The sequence below is a fragment of the Triticum urartu genome, unplaced genomic scaffold (genome assembly GCF_056163025.1).
Source record: "Triticum urartu cultivar PI428250 unplaced genomic scaffold, HENAU_Tu73 scaffold2, whole genome shotgun sequence".
Taxonomy (NCBI): Eukaryota; Viridiplantae; Streptophyta; class Magnoliopsida; order Poales; family Poaceae; genus Triticum; species Triticum urartu.
In genome coordinates, this window is record NW_028260368.1 from 11,903,359 (window position 1) to 11,912,952 (window position 9,594).

Genomic DNA, 9,594 nt, shown 5'->3' on the forward strand with positions numbered 1-9,594 from the left:
GCATAAAGACTTTCATTCTAGAAATTTTTAAAAAATCCAAAAAGCCTTTTCTATTTATCCATTTTATTTTAATTTCATCATTAAATAGAAACCCTTTTGGATTTTTTTCATTGTATTGAAAGAATTTTCAAAATGTAAAGGGGAAATTAATTAGAAAAAATTAGTTCTATAATTGCAAGTTAGAAAAAAGAAGTTCCAACTCTTTCAAGCAGTGTTTGTGTTTCTATTGGGCAAAGCAAGAGTTTATTGTAAAAAAAAAAAATGGAAACGATACTACCAAACGAAGTCTATTTTAATGAAAACTCTAATGTTCCTAAATTTTATGGACTTTCCCAATATCGACGATTCCCAAGATAATAGCTATTATTCTTTTAAGTTACCTATTATTTGAAGTTAGCCGCCATGGTGAAATTGGTAGACACGCTGCTCTTAGGAAGCAGTGCTCAAGCATCTCGGTTCGAATCCGAGTGGCGGCATTCTTGAAAAAGAATACAATAGATTAGAAATCAATTCGAAATTTACAATTTTGTAATGGGACCTTCCCCTTATGCTATTTGCAACTTTAGAACATATACTAACTCATATCTCTTTCTCAACGATTTCAATTGTGATTACGATTCATTTTATAACCTTATTAGTTCGTGAACTTGGAGGATTACGCGATTCGTCAGAAAAAGGAATGATAGTTACTTTTTTCTCTATAACAGGATTCTTAGTTTCTCGTTGGGCTTCCTCGGGACATTTTCCATTAAGTAATTTATATGAGTCATTGATCTTCCTTTCATGGGCCCTGTATATTCTTCATACCATTCCTAAAATACAGAACTCTAAAAATGATTTAAGCACAATAACTACGCCAAGTACTATTTTAACGCAAGGCTTTGCCACATCGGGTCTTTTAACTGAAATGCATCAATCCACGATACTAGTACCTGCTCTACAATCTCAGTGGTTAATGATGCATGTCAGTATGATGTTATTAAGCTATGCAACTCTTTTGTGCGGATCCTTATTATCTGCCGCTATTCTAATCATTAGATTTCGAAATAATTTCCATTTCTTTTCTAAAAAGAAAAAAAATGTTTTAAATAAAACATTTTTCTTTAGTGATATTAAATATTTTTATGCAAAAAGAAGTGCTTTAAAAAGAACCTCTGTCCCTTCATTTCCAAATTATTACAAATATCAATTAACGGAGCGTTTGGATTCTTGGAGTTATCGTGTCATTAGCCTAGGATTTACCCTTTTAACCGTAGGTATTCTTTGTGGAGCAGTATGGGCTAATGAGGCCTGGGGATCCTATTGGAATTGGGATCCTAAGGAAACTTGGGCATTTATTACTTGGACCATATTCGCAATTTATTTACATAGTAGAACAAATCCAAATTGGAAGGGTACGAATTCTGCACTTATAGCTTTGATAGGATTTCTTATAATTTGGATTTGTTATTTTGGTATAAATCTATTAGGAATAGGCTTACATAGTTATGGTTCGTTTACATTAACACCTAAATGATTACATAAAATAAAACCTTCATGAAATGAAGGTTTTTACTTTTATGTTTTATTTGAGAACCCCTTGAACGCCTTATCAAAGGGTTCTCAAAAATTCGAGATAGATCTAATTATACTTTTTTACTTATTTCTGCATTATATACTTTTTTACTTATTTCTGCATTAATAGAGCAGACGAGTAAAAAAAAGCAAACCTATTTAGGATAATAATTGGATAAGAGAGCCTCTACCCTGTCAACGGATAGGGAGAGAACAAAATCTGGATAAATACCAATTCCTATTACTGGTAAAAAGATACAGATTAAAATAAAGAGTTCTCGTGGTCCAGAATCCACAAAATTTGCGTTTGGAACATTAAATAGCTTGTATCCATAGAACATCTGGCGTAACATAGATAATAAATAAATAGGAGTTAATATCATTCCAATTGCCATTACAAAAGTAATTAGTGTTTTTGGCATTAACAGAAATTTTGGACTAGTAATTAGTCCAAAAAATACTACTAATTCTGCGACAAAACCACTCATTCCTGGTAAGGCAAGAGAAGCCATTGAAAAGCTACTAAACATGGTAAAAATTTTAGGCATTGGGATAGATATTCCCCCCAGTTCTTCGAGATAAACAAGACGCATTCTATCAGAAGCGGTTCCTGCCAAGAAAAAAAGTGTAGCACCAATAAATCCATGGGATAATATTTGTAAAATAGCTCCATTGAGTCCAATGTTGGTTATGGAACCAATTCCTATAATTATGAAACCCATGTGAGATACAGAGGAATAAGCTATTCTTTTTTTGAAATTTCGTTGACCAAGAGAAGTTGAAGCTGCATAGATTATTTGGATCGCTCCTATTATTACTAACCAGGGCGAAAATAGATAATGAGCATGAGGTAACAATTCCATGTTGATCCGAATCAATCCATATGCTCCCATCTTTAATAATATTCCCGCTAAAAGCATACATGTACTATAATGTGCTTCCCCATGGGTATCTGGTAACCACGTATGTAGGGGTATAATCGGCAATTTGACAGCATAAGCAATAAGGAAGCCAAAATATAAAAGTATTTCCAAGGTTGCAGGGTATGATTGATTAATTAATCTTTCCAAATCTAATCCTGGTTCGTTGGAACCATATAAGCCCATACCCAGAACTCCGATTAAGAAAAAAATGGAACCGCCTGCAGTATACAAAATAAACTTTGTAGCTGAATATAGACGCCTCTTCCCCCCCCACATGGATAAAAGTAAGTAAACAGGAATTAATTCTAACTCCCACATGATAAAAAAAAGTAAAAGGTCTCGCGAAGAAAATAATCCTATTTGACCACTATACATTGCGAGCATCAGGAAATAGAATAATCGCGAATTCCGTGTAATTGGCCAAGCTGCTAAAGTAGCTAAAGTAGTGATAAATCCTGTCAATAAAATAGATCCTAATGAAAGTCCATCGATTCCCAATCTCCAGTGGAAATCGAAGACATCTATCCATTTATAATCCTCCTTTAATTGGATTAAGGGATCCTCCAGTTGGAAATGATAACAGAACGCATAAGTCATTAGAAGGAATTCTAATAAACAAATAGATATAGTATACCACCTAACGACTTTGTTTCCCTTATGAGGTAAAAAGAAAATTAATGAACCTGCAAATATCGGCAAAACAACAAGTATTGTTAACCAAGGAAAATAACTCATGATAAAGTGATAAAGACAAGATACGTTTTGACCAGAAAAGCCCGTGCTCGATTATTTCGAGCACAGGCTTCTTCGGTAAAGAGGAATCAGACGATTCGAGTGAAGTTTTTTGTAACGTATCAATAAGATAGAGCCATGCTACGTGTTGTTTCAGGCCCTAAATAAACGCGGACACTTAAAAAATCTGTCGGGCAGGCAGATTCACATCTCTTACAACCCACACAATCTTCGGTTCTCGGCGCGGAAGCAATTTGCTTGGCTTTACATCCATCCCAGGGTATCATTTCTAATACATCTGTTGGACAAGCTCGTACACATTGAGTGCATCCTATACATGTATCGTAAATTTTTACGGAATGTGACATTGGATCTATAAATTTTTCTTTTCAACATAAAATTTTTCGATCTGGTAAAAATGAAATTAGTACTATAATGAGTCATATGTATTGTAGACACCAGACGAAGCAATGGTTTATCCAAACTTCAAAAAAAAAAATCTATTTTTTAATCTGTTTGTGAGAAAGCGTGAAGAGAGCCAAGAGACTTTAATTTTGGATTTCAACAATAAATAAGAAATAAGAAAGAATTTTACGAATTGTACAGACGAATTCGAATTAGCCAATAAATTGGCTATCGTCTTTTCAATATAAATTATTGCAATATTCAAATTGCAATATCAATGAATTACAAATACAAAAATTCATTTAAGTGAAAAAGAATACTATGCAATAATCTACTAAAAAAAATGGATATTCTCAAATAATACTAAGAAAATAGTATTGATTTCTATTTATTTTAATATGTGCGCCTTTGTTTAGAGGATTCTATGTCTAATTATTCAAAAGTCTAATTATTCAATAAATTAGATTGATTGATACGAGTGGATTTCCTATTACGATGGATGGAAGAAAGAATGGATAGTCCAATAGCGGCTTCAGCAGCTGCAAGGGCTATAACAAAAATTGCGAAAATATCTCCTTTTAATTGGCGACTATCAAATAGATCAGAAAATGTTACGAGATTTAGATTAATTGAATTCAGTATAAGTTCAAGACATATTAGAGCTCTAACCATGTTTCGGCTTGTGATCAATCCATAGATACCAATCGAAAATAAATAGACACTCAAAAAAAGTACATGCTCAAACATCATTAACTAACTCCTTATCAATCTCGATTCATTTCAATATGAGGGCAAGAATTGAACCGATTCAATTAATTACAATAGAACAATTACACAACAAAAGAAAAAAAAAAAAAAAAAAAAGGAGGTATTTGTTGGCAGTAGATGGATTTTACTAAATCAAAATTGTGATTCTTTAGTTATTTATTTTAGATTTGCAATTCTTATAATTTGTACTTTTTCTAAGTTTTCTTATTGCCGAGCCATAGTAATTGCACCTATTAAAGAAACTAGAAGAATTATGGAAATGAGTTCAAACGGAAGATAAAAATCGGTTGCTAAATGAATTCCAATTTGTTGAACATTATTTATGAGACCCTGTTCTACTATTTGGTTTGATCTTGTAGTCCAAAGAATTCCATACCACGACGTATCTGGGATAGTAGTCATTAGTGAAAAAACAATAGTTATACAAACGAGTGAAGTGAACCCATCTCCAATAGTCCAATAATTCTTATCTTTAGACCATTCTGAGCCATTTACGAACATTACAGCGAATATGATCAAGACATTTATGGCTCCCACATAAATAAGAAGTTGTGCGACAGCTACAAAGTAGGAATTTAATAAAAAATAGAATAAGGATATACAAACAAGAACTAATCCCAGCGAAAAGGCAGAATAAATGGGGTTGGTAAGTAATACTACTCCTAGACCCCCTAGTAGAAGAACAAATCCCCCAAATAGCATAAGAATCTCATGTATTGGTCCAGGTAAATCCATTATGGATAAAAAGAAATTAATAGTATAAAATTTTTCATGAACTGACTAAAACTAAAGGATTCAAGGAAGGAAAAAAGGATTAGGGTATTTTTTTGTGTATAAACTTATAGTTATAAATTATATTATATCACGAAAATCTAGTCTGATTTAAAATAAGAAATAATTTCCAATAAGCAGTAGTTTTTCGTTTTTCTTTATAGTTTAATTTTAAAGTTTAATAAAGAATTATTAGATTTTTATAACAGAAAGACAAAATCAAAGTTTAGTAATCAGTAATCGTTCTTGAATTCGAAGATTTTTCTTTGTTTATTTTACTTTCAGACGAATTCCTAATTGTTTGAATTGTGTAATCTCCCATTATGGAGATTGGTAACCGACTTAAAGCAATTTGATTGTAATTCAATTCATGACGATCATAGGTAGAAAGTTCATATTCTTCAGTCATTGATAAACAGCTTGTTGGACAGTACTCAACACAATTGCCACAAAATATACAAACTCCGAAATCAATACTATAATTAAGCAATTGTTTTCTTTTAATATCCTTTTCAAATCTCCAATCCACAACGGGTAAATCTATCGGACATACGCGAACACATACTTCACAAGCAATACATTTATCAAATTCAAAGTGGATTCGCCCTCGGAAACGCTCTGGTGTAATTGATTTTTCATAAGGGTAGTGAATCGTTATAGGTAAACGATTTGTGTGGGATAAGGTAGTTATGAAACTTTGACCTATGTACCTTGTAGCACGTATTGTTTGTTGACCATAACTCATGAACCCAGTTACCATAGGGAACATATTCATTCTAAATATCTATGAAAAAGATATGTTTCTTTCTCTTGTTTGAGAGAGCTTTTGTGTTGAAAATATTCTTACTATTATTGTATTATCTTATTTATAGTGAAACAAGTTGAGAAGAGGTTGTTAATAAGAGATTGCCCAGGGAAATAGGTAAAAGAAATTTCCATCCAAGATTTAATAACTGATCCATTCTCATCCTCGGTAAAGTCCATCTTATTGTGATAGAAATGAAGAGAAATAAATAAGCTTTAGTTAATGTAATAAATATACCCATTGTCATTTCCAAAATTCCAACTGCTTTATTCATTTGGAAAAAATCAAAAAAGGATATATAGGGAATAGATAAATTCCACCCGCCCAAGTAGAGAACTGTTACAAATAAAGAAGAAACTAATAAATTTAGGTAAGAAACAAGATAAAATAAACCATATTTGATACCGGAATATTCAGTTTGGTAACCTGCTACTAATTCTTCCTCCGCTTCTGGTAAATCAAAGGGTAATCTTTCACATTCTGCCAAAGAAGAAATTAAAAAAACCAGAAAACCTATAGGCTGACGCCAAATATTCCATCCAAAAAAACCGTATTTTGACTGTGCTTCAACTATATCAACTGTACTTGAACTGTTAGATAATCATAGTCGGTGATAACATCACAGTTCCCACCGCTATTTCAAAACCGTACATGAAACCTTAGCTTCATACGGCTTCTCTATGATCAGAAAAAGGAAAGGACTGTTTTGTTCCTAGCCCCGGGGGCGTAGATAGAATTAGATAAAATAAAATAGATTTGAAAGTCCTAAATTAGACCAAAGGAATTCCGTCTGCTAGAATAAGAAAAAGCGCTTCCGAATTGATCTCATCCTTTATAATATAATGAAAATTTTTCTTTGTTCAGTAATAACTTAATCTTGGAATAAAACACTTGTTACTTGTTATAGGAATTCAATTAATAAATGGAAAGAGTTGGGTATTAGTTCATGAGCAATTCTGCATGAATATGGATAGAGGAAGGAAATAATGAAAATTTTTTCTAGTGCACTCCATATCTTTTTTACTATTCTTCTTTCCCCAGGGAGGGGGTATTTAAAAAGAAAAAATGGATAAAGGGTTAATTCGTTCTTGATAGCCATTTCCTTAACAAGTGAATGGGAACATACTCTGGATCGGAATCCGAAGAAAGTACTACTTGATAATTTCTACAAATTGCAAGTCCTTATTATGATTCCTTTTATGGGCAAAAATCTCTAATGTTTTAGATTTTCCATTACTAATCCTTTATGTACTTTAGTGTTCCTAACCCTTCACTAACTTTTGGTGGATTCTTCTTATGGATTATTAAGTTATAGTAATAACTAGGAGTATTCTAGTAATGGAATTCCATATCGTGAATCCTTTATTCTTGGCCGCTTCAAGATATGATGACTAATTAAAAAATATCAACCTTGGGATAAAGAGTTTACACTGCTTATGTTTACTTCCACTTTTTTCTTGTACGTAGGAAATGAGATTTTTTCTTTTTACTACAAATTTATAAGCTGTTTTGTTTCACTCATATAGCTATCTAGTTTAACTTACCAACCCAAATACTAAATAAGAAAAGGAATATAAATAGTTAATGGATTTTATAGGAAAAAGATCTATTTTAACGAATCACACGTAGAGATATTGCTAGCACACAAAAAGTTAATGGTATTTCATAACTAATGGATTGAGCAGCAGCTCGTAGACCGCCTGAAAAAGAATATTTATTATTTGAGCTATATCCTGCCATAAGAAGACCAATAGGAGCTATACTTGAAATGGCAATCCATAAAAAAACACCAATACTAAGATCGGCTAAAACAAAATGATATCCCAAAGGGATAACTAAAAAACTTAATAAAACTGATATGACTGCTATAGAGGGTCCAATGCTAAATAAAGAAATATCTCCTCGGGATGGCAGAATATCTTCTTTAAAAAGTAGCTTAGTCCCATCTGCTATAGCTTGAAGCAGGCCCAGGGGGCCAGCATATTCAGGACCAATACGTTGTTGTATCGACGCAGATATTTCTCTTTCTAACCACACAATTACGAGTACCTCTATTGTTATTCCCAAAAGGAGGGTCAAAATGGGTAGAATCGATATCAGTCCATAGACTTCTTTTAATAATTCCAATTTCGAAAAAGAATTGATAGTTTCTACCTCTACCCTATCTATTATCATTTCAACGATCAACTTCCCCCATAATGATATCTATACTACCTAATATCGTCATGATATCAGCCAATTTCATTTTTTTAACTAGCTGAGGAAGAATTTGCAAATTAATAAACCCGGGTGGACGGATTTTCCATCTCCAGGGGAAAAGGCTATCATCTCCTACTAGATAAATCCCTAATTCACCTTTTGGGGCTTCTACTCTTACATAAAGCTCTTGTCTTGACAATTCAAAATTGGGCGAAGGTTTTTTACCAAGAAATTTATACTCAAAATCATTCCATTCAGAATTATTTTCTTTCTTAAAGCGTCGGACTTCTAAATTTTCATAAGGTCCTCCAGGAATTTTTTCTACAGCTTGTTGAATTATTTTGATGGATTCCCTCATTTCACCAATTCGTACTAAATAGCGAGCTAACGAATCCCCTTCTTTTTGCCATTGGACTTTCCAATCAAATTGGTTGTAAGACTCATAAGGATCTACTTTACGAAGATCCCATTGTATTCCAGAAGCTCGTAACATCGGTCCCGATAAGCCCCAATTTACTGCTTCTTCTCCGCTAATAAAACCTACTCCTTCAACTCGCTCTAAAAAAATTGGATTCTGTGTAATAAGTTGTTGATATTCAACAACTCCGCGTAAAAAATAATCACAGAAATCTAAACATTTATCGATCCATCCATAAGGTAGATCGGCGGCTACTCCTCCGATGCGAAAGTAATTGTGCATCATTCGCATACCTGTAGCAGCTTCAAATAGATCATATATTAATTCTCTCTCTCTAAAAATATAGAAAAAAGGAGTCTGTGCGCCGAGATCCGCCATAAAAGGTCCAAGCCATAGCAAGTGAGAAGCTATCCGGCTTAATTCTAACATAATTACCCTAATATAGCTGGCTCTTTGTGGTATTTGAATATTCTCCAAGAATTCTGGTGCATTTACTGTTATTGCTTCTGTAAACATAGTAGCTAAATAATCCCACCTTGTTACATAAGGTAAGTATTGTATAATAGTTCGGTTTTCCGCGATTTTTTCCATTCCTCTGTGTAAATACCCTAATATGGGTTCACAATCAATAACATCCTCACCATCGAGAGTAACGATCAGTCGAAGAACACCATGCATTGATGGGTGTTGAGGGCCCATATTGACTATCATGAGATCTTTTCTTGTAAGCGGTAGACTCATATCCTTTCTTCCTTAATTCATTATTCCATGAAAATGGATTATTCCATGAATTCCTCAAAGCGAGGCTCATCAAAATGAAAAATCTAAGACTACTATAAGACTACTAAAAAAATAATAAAACAAGAAAAAAATTTGAACGATTAAATTACTGCTCCCGAATATTCAACTGACCGATTAATTTCTTATAACGTACTCTATTTTTCTTTGCCAAATAAGCCAGCAAACGTCGACGTTTTCCCAAAAGTCTTCGTAGACCTCTTTCCGATGAAAAATCTTTT

General features: G+C 33.1%; 1 non-coding gene across 1 annotated transcript; it reads left to right on the plus strand.

Annotated features, from left to right (window-relative positions):
* The first annotated feature begins 396 nt into the window (after window positions 1-396).
* On the plus strand, window positions 397-476 carry TRNAL-UAG (transfer RNA leucine (anticodon UAG)). Its single transcript has one exon. It is a non-coding gene; the product is annotated as a tRNA-Leu (tRNA).
* The last annotated feature ends 9,118 nt before the right edge of the window (window positions 477-9,594 follow it).